Source organism: Melanerpes formicivorus, unplaced genomic scaffold (genome assembly GCF_026170545.1).
Source record: "Melanerpes formicivorus ecotype bairdi unplaced genomic scaffold, bMelFor1.0.p_v2 SCAF_32, whole genome shotgun sequence".
Lineage (NCBI taxonomy): Eukaryota > Metazoa > Chordata > Aves > Piciformes > Picidae > Melanerpes > Melanerpes formicivorus.
In genome coordinates, this window is record NW_027142384.1 from 7,270,406 (window position 1) to 7,287,963 (window position 17,558).

At 42.2% G+C, this 17,558-nt stretch overlaps 2 long non-coding RNA genes across 2 annotated transcripts in view; both read left to right on the forward strand.

Moving 5' to 3' along the window:
* Positions 1–15,512, forward strand: part of LOC137449689 (uncharacterized) — a 32,663-nt gene extending 17,151 nt beyond the window's left edge. The window contains exons 4-5 of the long non-coding RNA XR_010989452.1: positions 11,238–11,298; positions 14,956–15,512. This is a non-coding gene — a long non-coding RNA (uncharacterized lncRNA). The remainder of the gene's footprint in view (positions 1–11,237; positions 11,299–14,955) is intronic.
* Positions 1–17,558, forward strand: part of LOC137449691 (uncharacterized) — a 121,464-nt gene that overhangs the window by 21,369 nt on the left and 82,537 nt on the right. The gene's annotated exons all lie outside the window — the stretch shown is intronic.

Here is a 17,558-nt window from a genome sequence, read left to right on the forward strand (position 1 = left end):
GCTGAGCTCCTCTGTGGGGTATTTTGGCTGCTTAAGGGTCTTACCCCCAGCTCTGTGAGGGGTGGAAAAATGGTGGTGGTGGAGCAGAAGTTGTTTAGGCAGGGTGGAGGATGGTGTAGAAGAAGAAGGAGCTGCTTTGGGAAGATGAATCAGAGAAACATTCAGGTAGGAAAAGACCTTTAGTATCACCAAGTACAACCATTAACCCTACTCTACAAGAATCACCCCTAAAACCATATTCCCAAGCACTATGTCTAAATGATCTTTAAACACATCCATGGTTGGTGACTCAACCACCTCCCATAACAACTAGTTCCAATCCCTGACCACTCTTCCTGTGAAAACTTCTTCCCCCCATGTCCAGTCTAAACCTACCCAGTCATAGCTTGAGACATTCCCTCTTATTCTCTCAGTAATTACCTGTGAGAAGAGACCAGCACCAATAACTCAAAAGCTTTCACAGCTACAACACTTTGCTTTGATTTCAAGTAAGGAATCAGTTACATTCCTAGAGAATGGATGTTCTATAAGCTGTGTGTTTCCTATGACCAAGTAAGTAAAGATAACTTTCAACTAGCCTTTGAAATGCAGTTTTGCACTTTGCTGTAGTAAGACCTTGCCTAGCATATTGTGTCCAGCTCTGGTGCCCTCAACACAAGGACATGGACCTGTTTGAGGGGGTCCCGAGGAGGGCCATGAAAATGATCGGGGGCTGGAACACCTTCCCAATGAGGGCAGGCTGAGGGAGCTGCGGTTGTTCAGTTTGGAGAAGAGAAGGCTACAAGGAGACCTGAGAGCAGCATTGCAGTACATGAAGTGGGCCTACAACAAGGCTGGAGAGGCACTGTTTACAAAGGCCTGTGGTGGTAGAATGAGGGGCAGTGATTTGAAATTACAGAATCACAGAATTAACCAGGTTGGAAAAGACCTTTGAGATCATCAAGTCCAACCTATCACCCAACACCATCTAGTCAATTAAACCATGGCACTAAATGCCTCATCCAGTCTCTTCTTAAACACCTCCAGTGATGGTGACTCCACCACCTCCTTGAGCAGCACATTCCAATAGCCAGTCTCTCTTTCCGTGAAGAATTTCTTTGTAGCATCCAGCCTAAACCTCCCCTGGTGCAGCTTGAGACTGTGTCCTCTTATTCTGCTGCTGGTTGCCTGGGAGAAGAGGCCAGCCCTCTCCTGGCTACAACCCTTGAGGCAGTTGTAGAGAGCAATAAGGTCACCCCTGAGTCTCCTCCAGGCTAAGCAACCCCAGCTCCCTCAGCCTCGCCTCCTAGGGCTGTGCTCCAAACCCCTCCCCAGCTTTGTTGCCCTTCTCTGGACTTGTTCCAGCAAGTCAACATCCTTCCTAAACTGAGAGGCCCAGAGCTGGACACAGGACTCAAGGTGTGGCCTAACCAGTGCTGAGCACAGGGCAGAATGACCTCCCTGCTCCTGCTGGCCACACTATTCCTGATACAGGCCAGGATGCCATTGGCCTTCTTAGCCACCTGGGCACACTGCAGGCTCATGTTCAGCCTACTATTAACCTGTACCCCCAGGTCCCTCTCTGCCTGGCTGCTCTCCAGCCACTCCGACCCCAGCCTGTAGCACTGCATGGGGTTGTTGTGGCCAATGTGCAGAATCTGGCACTTAGACATGCTAAATATCATGCCCTTAGCCTCTGCCCATCTGTCAATCCTGTCAAGGTCCCTCTGCAGAGCTCTCTTACCCTCTAACAGATCAACTCCTGCCCCCAACTTGGTGTTATCTGATGATGGACTCAGTCCCCTCGTCCAGATCATTAGTAAAGATATTGAACATGATGGGGCCCAGCACTGATCCCTGGGGGACTCCACTACTGACTGGTGGCCAGCTGGATGTGGCACCATTCACCACCACTCTCTGGGCTCAGCTGTCCAGCCAGTTCCTAACCCATCGCAGTGTGCTCCTGTCCAAGCCATGAGCTGCTGGCTTGTCCAGGAGTTTGCTATGGAGGATGGTGTCAAAGGCCTTGCTGAAGTCCAGGTAGACTACATCCACAGCCTGCCCCACATCCACCAGGCGGGTCACCTGATCATAGAAGGAGATCAGGTTGGTGAGGCAGGGCCTGCCCCTCCTAAATCCATACTGGCTAGGCCTGATCCCTTGGCCATCTTGTAGGTGCTGTGATCGCACTCAGGGTGACCTGTTCCATAATCTTACCTGGCTCTGAGGTCAGGCTGACAGGCCTATAATTCCCTGGCTCCTCCTTTTGACCCTTCTATTGGATGGGCATCATGTTGGCCAGCTTCCAGTCATCTGGGACATCTCTAGTGAGCCAGGACTGATGGTAAATGGAGGGTGGTTTTGCAAGCTCATCTGTCAGTTCTCTCATTTCCCTAGGACGGATCCCATCTGGTCCTATAGACCTGGGGGAACCAAGTGGCTCATTACATGAAGATATTCCTTTCTTACCTTCCATACCTGAGCTCTGTGCATGTTCATGTTGTGACTGCTTACTGGATACAAATAAAGTGGGTTTTTGTTTACTGTGTTCCTACTGCACTTGACATACCTCTAGAGAAAAATGCTGGATTTCACTCTTGTTCCATTCTTATTGGTAGGATCAATGATTGTTTGTACAATAGCTTTTCAGAATTAACCTTATCCTGGCTGTGATACTTCTGTGCCATGGTGTCCTTTGCACTGTGCACTTCTGCCTCCTTGAAGGATGTCAACCACACCCAAGTGGGCATACAGAAGAAACAAGACCCAAGGATTTATACAGATAGATACTTAACCTCAGGGTTTAATACAGTTATATGGTACAGGTCCCTCTTTGGTTCTTGCATTCATACTGTATTAAGGGTGTAATGCAATTTGAAATAGCACCTTTGTACCTTTGACAGTCACAATGAACCATGTGTCAATTCTGAAAACCTAATATGCCTGGGAAAATAAATGGCATAAACTATAAACAAAATACCTTTCAATGATGCTTTGATAAGAAAAAACTGGTATTACAGCTTTCTGGGAAATGGATATCATTCCCATTAGTGATACTTTGCATATTTTAGTCAGGACTGTGAACCACAGGAGATACAGTACTTTCCTGTCAGGACTTGATTGCAGAATTTGTACATAGTGAGAGCATGCCAAACCCTACCCTTATTAACTGTTTGACTATTCCTACAGGCCCATACATATAATCTATGTGGTTGCAAAACAGGAACAGTTGCAGGACAAAGAACATATTGTTGAATTAAAGAGTTGCATAGTTATTGCCCACAGTATGGAAGGGGAAAAAAAAAAGAAACATAGAAGGAGATTGTGAGGGCATGTATATAAAGCTGAAAGAACAGAGAATGCCGAGTTCAAGGAACTTGCTGAGATCTTGCTCTTGAAGCAGAGAAAGTAAATGAACAGCTGGTTTAACCTACTTCTTTCCTAACTGAAATATGTTGTGTTTACCTTGTTAGCTGGCAGTATGCTTTGATTTTAGAACAGAATATCCATTGAAGAAGTGTCTGACATAGTGTGTTGCACCTGTTTGCTTAGCCCCAGCCCTAGTGTTTGAATAATCTTTCACTCCTACCTGGTGGCTGAATGGATTAATAGATCCCATTTTGTCACTGGGGTTGCATAGGTGTCTCTCACTGTGTACTAACTTTATCTGTAGAAAATGTGAGTTAATTGCAGTTCCAGTATGCCTGTTTTTCTAGGTGAAAGTACTGACTAAACAAGCCCTTGCTTCCACATAGGTGATTGTATCATAGTTGTAGTTTTCCTGTCTTGTTTGCTATCATTATTATAGAGCTTTGCTTGCCTCCCTGTGTTTGGCGTTAAGCAAACTGACAATTTACCAAGCAGACATGATCTTTCTTCCTACTGCTATGCTGGGAGATATGTCTGCTTTACCCTAGTCCTGTGACAGTCTCAATTTCTGTTCTTTTTGTTCTCATCTCCTAAATTCGTGCTGCAGTGGGATTTGGGCATCAACAATCTCAGCTGGCTCCAAGAGATGGTGATCCACTGTGTGCAGCTGTTAGAGTAGAAATCCAAAGAATTGGCATAGGATCCCAAAAGCATCAGTAGGGATAATACTGGCAAACACAAGTTTCATGAATGACTTCTAAAAATCTACATTTAGTGTCAAGTTTGAACTCAGATATGTATCTCACATCTTTAAGAAATATAAGAGGAGTAAGCCATGTTCTCATACCATTTACTGCTTTGTGCTACCTACTTTGCATCAATTTTATGATCTTTATCTTAAAATAACCCTATCCCTGATGTCACCAAGGGGAGTTAGATCTGACCAGGTTTTTCCATTGTAACCTTGTCCTTGTAACTTTGAGCAAAGCTGTGTGGCTTGCATCACCAATATGTTAAGCACTTTCAGAAGAGTTTGATCGTCACTGATCTTTTCTACGTTTAGTTGCATCAGTGACACAGATGAAAGTGTTCTGGTCTCACTGCTATTTCAAACTGTCTGAGTCCTTATTAGCTGTGCACAGCAATTACAGTTTGGCCTGAAATTAGTGTCACTTTTTGTTGGTGTATTCTTAATCTAGCACTGGTGGTTTATGCTAGAGGGTGGAAGGGCTCTGCAGAGGGACCTCGACCGACTAGACAGATGGGCAGAGTCCAACAGAATGGCATTCAACAAATCCAAGTGCCGTGTGCTGCACTTCGGCCACAGCAACCCCATGCAGAGCTACAGGCCGGGGTCAGAGTGGCTGGAGAGCTGCCAGACAGAGAGGGACCTGGGGGTTCTAATAGACAGCCATGTAAACATGAGCCAGTAGTATGCCCAGGTGGCCAAGAAGGCCAATGGCATTCTAGCCTGCATTAGGGATAGTGCGGCCAGCAGGAGCAGGGAAGTCATTGTGCCCCTGTACTCAGCACTGGTTAGGCCACACATTGAGTACTGTGTCCAGTTCTGGGCACCTCAGTTTAAGAAGGACATTGAGATTCTTGTGCATGTCCATAGAAGGGCAACGAGGCTGGGGAGAGGCCTTGAGCACAAGCCCTGTGAGGAGAGGCTGAGGGAGCTGGGATTGTTTAGCCTGCAGGAGAGGAGGGTCAGGGGAGACCTTATTGCTCTCTACAACTACCTGAAGGGAGGTTGTAGCCAGGAGGGGGTGGGTGTCTTCTCCCAGGCAACCAGCACCAGAACAGGAGGACACAGTCTCAAGCTGCACCAGGGGAGGTATAGGCTGGAGATGAGGAGAAAGTTCTTCACAGAGAGAGTTGTTAGCCATTGGAATGTGCTGCCCGTGGAGGTGGTGGAGTCACCGTACCTGGAGGTGTTCAAGATTGGATGTGGCACTTGGTGCCAAGGTCTAGTAGGCATGAGGTCTTGGGTGGCAGGTTAGACTTGATGATCTTTGAGGTTTTTTCCAACCTTGTTGATTCTATGAAAAGCGGGACTGATGCCCTGACAAATGCTTCAGTAGTCAGCACAGTCTCAACTAGAAACCTCATTGTCCACTGACTTTTTGATAACCAAGGCTCTTTTTTATTACTTTTTATTTGGACTATGGATATTTTCTCCCAAATGACCCTCTAGTGCTGGAATAAGTGTATGATATTTTGCCAAAATAATAGACTTCGGGGAAGTCTATTTGGACAAGACTCTTGTATGTGGGTGTTAAGTTCCTAGTAGGTTCCAGCTGACTTACAAAGAATCTGAAGAATGGAAAAGGTGGTCTCCAGTGTGGCAATAGGAAGCTTCATTTAAGGACAAACACATTGCATGACTGTAGCATTTGTAGGAAGGAGAGAGAATAATAATAAAGATAAGAATATGAATTAAAAGTTTGTCATATCATTCAAGCCTCTTGTATGTGGGTGTGAAGTTCCTAGTAGGTTCCAGCTGACTTACAAAGAATGTCAAGAATGAAAAGTTGGTCACTAGTGTGGCAATAGGAAGTTTCATTTAAGGACAAACACATTGCATGACTGCAGCATTTCTAGAAAGGAGAGATAATTAAGGCAAGAATATGAGTTTTAAATTTGTCTTATGATTCAGCAGAGGGAAGAAATCATAATGTTCTGAGATCTCAAAGGCCCATCCTTTACATTTTATGAGTTCTCACAATCTCTAGAGAACATAGAAGTGTGAAAGAAGCCTCCAGACCACTGGAAAGGTCAAAGGTATGCTTTAGGTATTTGGAATTAGTAGCAAAAATGAAAGCAGGTAAAGATATTTCACTTCCAGAAAAATGAAGTGCAGAGAACCATGATTGTTTGATTTCAGAAACATCTAAATACAGTGTTAGATGAGAACTTGAGGATTATTTTTAATGTAGAAAAGATGACAGAAAAGAATTTCAAAAGGTTTCAGGGTGCAGAATAAGTTAGACAAAGATGAAGTAACTGTGGACATATTGAAAATGGGCTGAGCAACCTATACTTTTGTATTAGCATTGCTTTGAACAAGCAACTAATGGACCTCTAGAGATGTCCTCCAATCTGAATCCTTCCATGAATTTCTCAAGTCTTTCTATGAGAAGAAGGTGCTTATACAAAGCTCTCGACATACATTGGTAAGTTTTTCATTAGTGACTTAGACAGGAAGTGTATGCAAATTAAAATAGCTGTTACCATAAAGTTGAGAGGTGTCATTAATACGAGAGAGGAGCAGAACATGGGAGGCAATGAAGAATTTTGAGAGCTAATAGAAAGAAATGTGTGTGTGACTGAGGTGCAAGATCATGTACTATCACAAGAATTCCCCCACACGTATTGGCAAGGACAGAAAACTGAAAGCATAATGCAGATTAGTCAATCACAGGCTAATTAGGTATCACTGTTATGATGTGGCTGTAAAAGGACCAATGCCATATAGCAAATGATGTATTGTGAGTAGTGATGAAAAAGTACCATTACTGTTCTCAATCAAAAAGACACAAACCATTCAAACACAAAACAAAGGGAGGAACAAGAGGAAGTCCAAAAAGAGACATTTCAACTAAGGGTGATTTTTCACTTGAGAATGAATGGGCATCAGTTGACAAGACACAGAAACTCAGCTTGCCAATGAAGATCAAGCAAGAGAGCTTGAGACTGTGGGATAGTTTCTCATTATGACCATCAAGAGCAAAAATTATTAGTGTTTCCAGCTGGAGTTCGCTATGGCAGATCAAGACTATGTTCTGAAATGACAGGATGTAGGGAACCTGGCAGGCTACAACAAAGCCATGGAAAACTGAAATTATTTGCAGTTAATTGATAGGTTAATCTGCTTGTTGGAAACAGTCATCAAAACATCAGGTTACAGTAATTGAGCATCTATTAACTGTGATGGAATATAATTTTATCCTCACTGCAGTGTATTTTTATGATTTTGAACACATACATACCGTGCTGTCAAAAGCCAGGCCCTTATCTGATCCATAAGTGTGGTGAGCACCTATTGATTAAAAAAAATGTCTCTGACCTAAAGCTTCAAAGACAGATCAACCCAAGTGATCTCAGATGCAAGTGAGCAGTGGAGCCGTACTTACCACAGGGGAAGTTTAGGCTGGAGGTGAGGAGAAAGTTCTTCACGGAGAGATTCATTCATCATTGGAATGTGCTGCCCAGGGAAGTGGTGGAGTCACCGTCCCTGGAGGTGTTCAAGAGGGGATTGGACGTGGCACTTGGTGCTATGGTCTAGTCATGAGGTCTGTGGTGATGGGTTGGACTCTATGATCTTTGAGGTCTCTTCACACCTTGGTGATACTGTGATACTATCCCCAAACCTACTCCTAAGGAACATGGGATTTCAAAATCTGGATTTCAGTTTTCATCAAGGTTGGCTTATTTGGTCACAGTATTTACGTTTGGCTTTCTACAAATGCAATCTGCATCGTAAACTCGGGTCTATTTCAAATGTAAGTCCAGATCTATTATTAGCACTGTTATGCATATTGAGACACACTTATGAATCAAGCATTAGTATAGTATGAATCAGATACATTACGATAAATCTGAACTGTACTCACAGATCAGAATTTATGGCTGATTGCTGGAGGCACACAGAGTAATGCAGGCAAAGGAATGTGATATGCTAAAATGACAGTGAAATCCTGTCATTGCTGGATGGCTGAAGGGATTTAACATTAAATTTGCATTCTTCTAGGAAATACACCTCAAGTATTCAGCACTTCGCACTCAGCCCATATGGCACAGTTTACATATGGTACAATGATCTGGGTACTTACTAAAATGATGGTCTAACTAATTTCTCCTGTGTGAAAAGCTCAAGATATTGTTTGTGTGACAACCTTGAGACATTACCCAGGGTGAACTGTTTTAAGCAATGTGGAGAAATACATCTCTTTCAACCCCTTGACTCTTAGGCTCATTGCTGAACAGAGAGGTTGGTTCTCCTCATTTACAGAGCAGTATGGTGCTGAGCCCAAGCTTATGCTGGGCTTGGCCAGACACAACTGCAGCTAGTTGGTTTTTTTTATGGTATTGGACAGTGGATGTATAATTATACTGAGCTGCTCCATTGCGTCAGAATCTTCTTTCTTTCACACCAATCCAGCTTCATGGAGGTCAGTAGCTTTGAAGTGGTGAGAGAAGTATTTGGCTTAGTTCCTCAAATTTTATGCAAATATCCTATGCAACATCAAAAAGAAAAATTAGAGAGGAGGTGGAATAGCATTTAAAAATCAAGACCAGAAAATGTCTGCTCGCTGTTGAAGCAAGCAGTTCTGCTGAACAGTAGCTCTGGTTGAGCTGTCCAGGAAAGTTTTCCCTAAAAGGTAATTCATAGTCTGAGGTTCAAAGGAACCAACCCAACTCTCAAGTACTTACTTACCAAAGACTGAATGCAGAATGTCCAGTGCTTGAACAAGTGCCACACTTTGAATAAGTTCAAACTGCTTTACCTTAAGTATGATAAAGTTAGCAGGTATTTGATCCTTCAGAATGATTCATGCCACCTAAGCTGGGTACCTAGGATTCCTCACATTGGCAGTGGGCAATTTAGGTTCTCAACAGAGAAACATATTGCTCTTCATTGCCAATACAGTAAGTTTACTGCACATTTATAGGTATGATTCATTTTTGAAAGACACTGAGTGGACACCTGGCTAACTTCTGGGAACTGGTAGGCAAAGTTATATGTCTGGACAGGCACCGGAGTCTGTTCTTAAATGCCCTGATGTATGCAGGAGTCTGAAGAGTGAGTGTTGTTTTGATGCTGTCAGTATTAGGCACGTCTGAGTACATCTAATAAATTTGGCCTCTCTGAGGTAGCATGTGAGAGCCTTATTGTCTGCCTCTGAGCTGCAGCAATTTAGACACCTATTAGAGCAAACCTGGCTGCTCCTGAGCACTTGTAGGAGAAAAGGTTGAAGCACCTCAAGAACTCGGAGCTCAAGAAAGATGTTTTTTTCACTATCTCCAATATCACACCATCCCAAATACCTGACCACATCATCAAGTTGGACCTGGAGGTTTTGAGTTTTTTTTCACAGATGGTCTAAATTCATTGCAATTGCTGCACCTACTCAGCAAAAAGTGGAGAGACTCAGCAGACATAAGCATGGCACAGAGCAGGGAGGTGTTAGTAGATGCCTATGGGAGTGTACAGAGACCTGGATGACAGAATGTGGCCGTAGGCACCCAAATTCCCTGTCATGTTCCTTCCAGGTGGCATGTTTCTACACCTTTTGATTTGAGACCATGGGCAATGCAACATACATGTTAATCATTGTGGTGGTTTTAGGCTATGCCACAGTCACATTTAGGGAGCTAGGGCTGGACTTGCAGTGACCCTAGCTGCAGGGTTAAGTATTGGTGTATTCTTCCTGCCTGTCTACATACTGGGTGGTTTTACTTGAACACAAGCAGAAAGGAAACCCCACAGTCCAGGGTGTGAGGCAATTACCTGAACTGTTCCTCCTAAAGTTGGATTTGATTGTACAGGCCTTTTTCATTCCTGCTTGAGAATTAATATGGCAATTATCGATCCTTTTTGTACACTATGGAAAAGGAGGTTCTAATCCTCAGAAGTGGATTGGCTTTTATGACGCATAAACAAAACCCTGGAGGGAGGAAGGTAAGGCATAAAGAGGTGCTGACAAGCTGTACACCACTTGGTTATGCAAACACAGATGTGGTAAAGGGCAAAGAGCAACAATTTTGCAAAGGCTGAAAGTGTGGGAACACTGGCAGTTGCTCTTTAATGATTATAACACACAGGAATGCTGGCAACTTCTCTCATTGACTTTATATTATCAAGCTGAGTCAGTGATGAGTAATGAGATATACTATTGGAAATCTCCTTTAATGTACCAGCGTTTCATTTGGCACTTTAATCCCCTCATTGACACATGTAAAGCTTTCTCTGAAATAGTGTGGTGGTCCTAGCACCACCAGAGAACCTCTGTAGATCTAGTGTATTGCTGGTTGCAGATCAGGCCCTTCATGTGCTTTCAAGCAAGCTGAGATTAGGAATGAAAAACAGGAATGAAGTAGAGACCTCATGGGCAAGCTTGTCAAACATGTGATTTATGTTGCTTTCCTTCCAGTTTGACACATCTGTCTTGCTCTCATCTTCTAAAAATTAAGTCCATTGGAAGGGCATTTCTAAGCTGACATCCACCGTTGTGTCTGGGTACTGTAGCTGTTCAGTCTCTGCAATAGCACAGCTTGCCAGCCTAGCTCTGTTATCAGCACCTTGTGGAGCTAGGTCTGTAGTATAATGTTTGTGTTTTGGGGGGAAAAAATGTTTTGATTTTTTCCCTCTGTGTTTGTATGCAGGGTTCCCAGCACTTGCATGGTGGCACAGGCCCTGTTTTCATAAGCTGAAGAGGTTGTTTGTCAGACAAAAGTTAAAACATTCCTGCAATCATTCAAACACATTCCTCATCTATTGATTTCTGCCTCTGTAGTCAGGTCACAGGCTGGCATTTGTTACAGACCCCATCAGATTTGCACAACCTATTTTTACAGCTCTTGACCTTACATGCCCCAAAGTGCTGATGAGCTGAACACATCCTGAACATAAGAATATTGTTAGAAAACAGCAGTGTATGTGAGTACACACTGCAGAGCTAACACAGGGAATGCATCTGAAGGAACACTTGCTGTCCTTTTGTGACCCATCTGAAGGAAAGTAGTATGAGCCTTTACTGTAGAATGCCCTCCACTCGAGGACAGGCTGCAGGGATGATGAAGCTGATTAGTTTAGGAAAGCTTCTTTTGGCAAAATCAGCATAGATCTGCCTCCTTAGATTTAAGATTTTAATGTTTTTTTGCAGATATTCCAAAGTTCCAGCTCAACAATTCAAGTCAGGACATGCAAGAAGCACATTTCTTGAGGTATGCTTACAACTACATAATCTGTCAGCAACTGAAAAATCATTCCATCACTACCTCACCTAGGCAGAGCACTGATGCACAAACAGGGAGACTTCCATGCTGCTTGCTGTCCAACTTTTTTCCCCCCCCATTTTTTTTTTTGTTTTAATTTGGTCTGAAATTGATCTTCTCTGCTTTGCCCTGCAGTACATGGAGACATCTAGTGGCTGAGCAATCCTGAACACAGCTCTCTGGGATTGTGAGCTACAAAAGGGAGCAGGGATATCTAAAATTTGAAGAATTTAGCACATCCTGAGACATTGGCTGCCTTCTGTGGGCATCTTCCAGGAAGCAGATAGTCAATTCTGTGGATAAGGCCATACATTGCTAATGTTGATGAAACTGTGAAGCTATTTCCTCAAATCCATACCAGCAAATTTGAGTGTTTACTCCTTAGTCACTCAGGTCTTTAAGCAAGGTCCATCGAACGTACTGTTTGGAGATGAAGCTTACCACTTCACACAAGTCAGAGAGAGTTTTTAGTGCTGTCCTCAGTGCCTTAGTTTTCCTTCTTCTGTTTCTCACAGGCTGTCCCCTACAGGAAGGATGAACCTAAAAGTAGATTCAAATATGAGCTATCCCATGGGCTACTCCATTCCCTACTGTAGCCCAGGCTCAGAGCCTTCACAGTGGTACCTGAGAAGAGATGAGGAAAAGGTGTCTCCTGATGATTTTTGCACACACAGAGGGCAAATGGAGTTCACATTTGTCACAAGTTCCTGCCCAAAATTGTTCCAGTTAGGGTGGAGCAGAGATCAGGGAATGGTAGAATTCTGAGACTTTCAGTCTTGTATTGTAGTGGTTTCTCTAAAAGCAGCAGGGGAAAGCCCAGTGGTGCAGTTTCCTTCCTGCCTATTTCTTTCATATATTATAGGAGTGATTCTCAGTAGCTAATAAAAATCTTAACATGATTGATATTAAAGAGCTGTGAGTCTCTGTGACTAACCATAGGGCGGAGCTGAGGCAACAAAGCTTTAATAGCAAGACTCTGAAGGTTTTTCTCACCAAGATACAGGTGAAGGGATTTTCATCATACTACGGGTCTGTATAACACATACTTTTGAAATGTTATAGCTCAGCTAAAAAATATGAATTTCTAGAATTTCTTTGTGAGACCCTCACAAAAGCTTTACCAGCATCTGTTTGCCCCTTTTAAAGGGTAATTCTTAAGGTTTTACCCGCAACATTCTTCAATAACAAATGCCAAGACATCTCCTGAGACTTTTTTTTGAATAAGAACTTCCATCTGGTGCTGCATCCTTAGAAGCTGTGACTTGGCTTCTTTGTCTGCAGGGGGATTAATCCTAATGAGGCAAACACAGCAATTTGCTGAGCAGAGATATATGCTTATCAGATCCTATTACTGAGCTGATTCTCTTTTATAATTATTTATTCTGACTTCAGTAGATGAAGCAATGTGAAAACACTTAAACCCAGAGCTTTTATCAAGAAGGCATAATCTCATAGTTCTGTGAACAACTGAAATCTGCCTATATGGAAATAGCTAAATATACTGGTATAGTTGTCTCAGTATATCCTGCCAATTAAACTTCCCATGCCCTTCCTATCTCAGGATAAATGCCCTGATTTAAATTCTGATTAGATGAGCTCCACAGAAAAAAATATTTTTATGATGGGAGAGCAGTGTCCACAAAGGAAGAATTTTATTGGTGTAGCTAAGCCAGTATAATTATACTGGCACAGTTATGCTGGTAAATTTCCCAGTGTATACAAGCTATGAGTCTCAAAATGTGCTTCACTGACAGAAGAGCCTCCTTTGTTGGAGAGATTCTTTAGATCTGAATCAGGTCATTAATAAGTGCTTCATCACTGAAATCAGTGCCTCTCAGAGAATCTGAAGCTGTTTCATGCTTGTAACAGACCCTACAAAAAATGCCATCCTCTGCTAAGAGAAAGCCAGCTCAGGGGAGAAGTGTAGACATTATTTGCACATCAGCATCATCAGTGGTCCTATAATTTTGTGGAGAAGGAGCTCTCCGTTGGGAGCCAGCAAACACCAGGAAATACCAGCAGACAGCCATATGTGTAGGTTTAAGTTTTTCCTGTTTCTTCTGCTGATTTATATTTTTGTAGCCTCTTTTGCTCCCTGCTAATGAGACTTCTGTTCAAATGGGGGTCACTAAGTGTAACTTGCAATACATATGAAAACTGTAGCTGTGCATGGCAGTGTATGAGATGAAGACTCATACAGTAACCATGTGAAATGGCAAAAATAATTTGCACAGAAATATCTTCAATGACTATGAGTCATAAGGACCAAGATGTGCTGCTCTATGTGAGAGAGAGCCATGTCAAGTGAACGAGGTTGTTAATGCAGTCGCAGCCCTTGCTAAATTTAGTCATATACACTTATCACTTGAATTGAAAATGTGCAGAGCAGCAAAATAGATGGCTTAAATGATCATTAGACAAAGGAAAGCTAAACAAATATGGTAATTGTATTTTCTATAAATAGCAATGCAAAGTCACCAATCAGTGAGTTTTCTTTATTAGTACTTATTAGAGACTGAAATGAATTTTCAATAGATTTTACAGAATCACAGAAAAACTGAGTTAATTGGGATCAGCCTCCTTCTCATAAAGGACTATTGTGAATACCTGCTGTCAGCTGTATCTCTGTCTAGTGAAACTGTAAAAATCCCCAAAGATGGTGATTTTGTAGCATCTCTAGGCACCTGCTCCAGTGTTACCCTCTCAGTAAAGTTTTTCATTATGTCTGATCTGAACCTCCCTGACCACATCTTATGACCTTTGCCCATTGTTATACCATCTGCCACTACCAAGACAAGTTTGGCTACATTGTCTTTGTTACCTTTAATCACAGAAACATTCTGGTTGGAAAAGACCCCCAGGATCACCAAGTCCAACCAATAACCCTGCTCTACAAAGTTCACCCTTAAACCATATCCCCAAGCACCACATCTAGACAACCTTTAAACACATCCAGGGTTGGTGACTCAACCACCTCCCTGGGCAGCACATTCCAATTCCTGACCACTCTTTCTGTGAAAAAATTCTTCCTGATGTCCAATCTAAATCTACCGTGTTGCAGCTTGAGGCCACTCACTCTTGTTCTGTCACTAATTGTTGTACAGTCTGACTGTCACTCTGTCACTGTTTCTTCATCACATAAACCAAGCCAAATTTTGTCAGCTTCTTGTGTTATGTTGTCTAGCTCTTGGACCATTATGGTAGCATTCTGCTGGATCAGCTTCAGTTTCTGCACCTCTTTGTGACACTGCACCACACTGGTGCGCAGTATTCCAGATGTGTATTTGCTAGGGACACTACTCTTCCCTCAATCCTTTCTTTTCCTTCCTTCCTGGCTTCCTTGTTTCCTTCCTGGCTTCCTGGCTGGCTTGCTTCTGTCCTTCCTTCCTTCCTGGCTGCCTGCATTCCATTCTTCACTCCCATTAATTTATTTTATTATTAAAGTTTTAAGAAAAATATTTAGCTCATAGTAAAACTAATTTTGGGTTCAAGATTTTTATTTGAATTTCTACTTCTAACATTTTGTTTTATCAAATGATTATAATTTAAATTTTTTAATAAATCTATTTGAGATGTAAAGTTATTTTATGGTTTTATCTTGCCCAGAGAGTGACACCTTGGGGACTACATGCCTGAAGCTATCATGTTGGATCAGCTCTACGTGTTGTATCTGCCCTACAGGCCTTGTTCTAGTGTATAGCCCTAGCACTATTGCCACGGATAGGAAGAGGATGATTTCAGTGTTCAGCAAGTGTAACCCTTTATACTTTCTTGATACCACATCAACTTACACCTCCACAGCATGAAAGTGTATCCCTTGTCATCTTTCCAGTGGGCTCCATTTAGGTGCTGGAAGGCCACTATGAGGTCTTCCCAGAGCCCTCTGTTCTCTCCTCTTCTCTAGGTTTAACAACCCCATTGAGATGCTATCCTGTTCATGGGTAGGAGACAAAGTTTACCACAGACCACCACTTGGACCACCTTAACACTATTTTGAAAACATTCTGCCCAACTTTTCTATGGAAACCTTCTTAAGGGAAGCATTCATTCACTCAGATTGAGTCAGCTGAGGCTATGAATTGAGTGAGTTTGTTCCAGGCAATAAACAAAAATTCTCCAACTTTTGTCGCTCCATTAATCGTTTGTCCCTTTCTACTTCTGTAACCGTGATCAAAAAAGAGAACCAAATGGGAAAATAGGTTTCTGAAGGAGCAGTTCTTCCTAACTGTGTGGCCTGTGAACCATACAGGCACATGTTTTCAAAATGCATGAGGCTGGGCATGTGCACATACATGTGTATGTGTGTGTGTGACATTTTTACTGAGTATTAAGTGAAACAAAAGAAAAATATACCTCTGATGAAGATGCTGCATGTGTTTAGAAAACAGTGGAAATTTTGTAGGCCAGGGGTTTCAATATTTGTTTCAAATAACCAAAGATCAATTTCTTTCAACAGCCACAGATTGCATTTGAGCTCTCTCTCTCCCTGTGTATCTGAACTGACCTCTCACATTTTCTTTCAATGATTGCAGGCAACTATCTAAAAAGATTGAGCAGACTCATGCTGTAAGATCAGTGTAGTTGCAGAGAATTTCTCTAGTCAGCTTATCAAAATGCGTTGGCTACATTCTCTTTGCCATGGTTCAAGCTGGCTTGATTCTGCTGTCCAGGATAATGATGTCCTGACAGATCCATCACGCTGAAGGAAAAAGTTTCCTTTGTGTTTCCGACACGTCTGTTGAAACAAGAGTTAGGCAAAGAGAGTTAATGTTTGTCCAGTGGCTTATCTGCACAGAGAAGCCAAGCAAAAGGGGTTTGGTGCTTCTAGGAAAAAATTGCCAGCCAGGAAAAGAAAGTTTGAAGTCCAGAGCTGAACAAACTGTTCTCTGTGTTGGTTTAGATAAAATCAAAATGAGAAACAAGTGAAAAGAGCAATTTCTACTTGTTTATTTCACTTCAGTACTTCCAAAATTGTTTCCTTCAATCTGAGTATGTTAAACTTAGAGGTTATAACAGCTATTCAATAATATTTACATGTTTCTCTTTAAATGAGAATATAAGTGCATAGAATCATGTATTATATATAACAATCACATCTATTTACTTACAGATGTTATACATAGAAAGTGTTTGTTTCTTCCATGTGTTTTGGTGGTATTTTCAACAAACTATATCGGACTTAAAAGAAAAAACAATTAAAATTTATGTTTGAGGGCTTGAAACTGCATCTCCATTATGGCAATAGCATAGTATTGTTTTTGATATACTGGAATTTCCTGTGAATGGAAATTCTATTTTCCTTATTAGCTTTGCTGAAGATATGTTGGACTACTGACTTCTTGGAGATAAATTAGCCCTTTGTGCTTAGGCTAAACAGTTAGTTCTTTATCTGACATTTACTTTTAGAGAGGTAAGTTCTGAACTCTCGCATCTGACTTCAAAGCTTTTGTTCATAAACTATTCTGTGTTTGTACTGCAGGAGTGCAGATAAGAAGCACAGAATAAGACAGAACACAAGCCAAGTGGGCCACCTGCCTTCTAGTGGCTTTCACGGCCATGCCTCATAGTTCACACCCGGCCCACGGCTAGAGGTGTTCCCATCACGTCAAGTAGTGGCTGCAGCATACCAGAGTGACTGATGTTACCAGAATAATTATTCATTCTCTAGACTGCTCCTCACCCATTCCCAAGGAAAGTACATGGTCATCAGCAACCAAAATGTGGTTGAATTCTCCCAGCACATTCTTAAAACTGGGCACAGTACTCACAGTCTGAAGAAACAAAGAGCAGGAAGATAAGAGGGATGAAGTGACTCAGTTAGGACAGCAGATCAGTGGGACAGCCTAGGATAAACCTCAGATCTCTGTTAGGCTATACTGCCTCTCAGTGATGCAGTACTGGCTTTAATTATTCCTGTTAACCATAAAACCTGAAGCTGGCCATACAGGTGTGATACTGATAAGGAGCTGCAATGTCTATACATCCTTATTTCCTTTGGAAAGGATGCTAATGACTTCTTCATTTTGTTCTAGATACTTCTTGATTTTGGAGGGGATTTTTTTTTGCATCAAGACCAAAACTTCTTAAACAAACATGATTGTCATCTGGTTTGTTCCTCAGGGGATACTTGCATGACTCATCCTGAAAAAGTGGAAGTTCAGGTGACTTTAAGAGGAAAAGTACCCTCGCTGACATTATAATCATGTCAG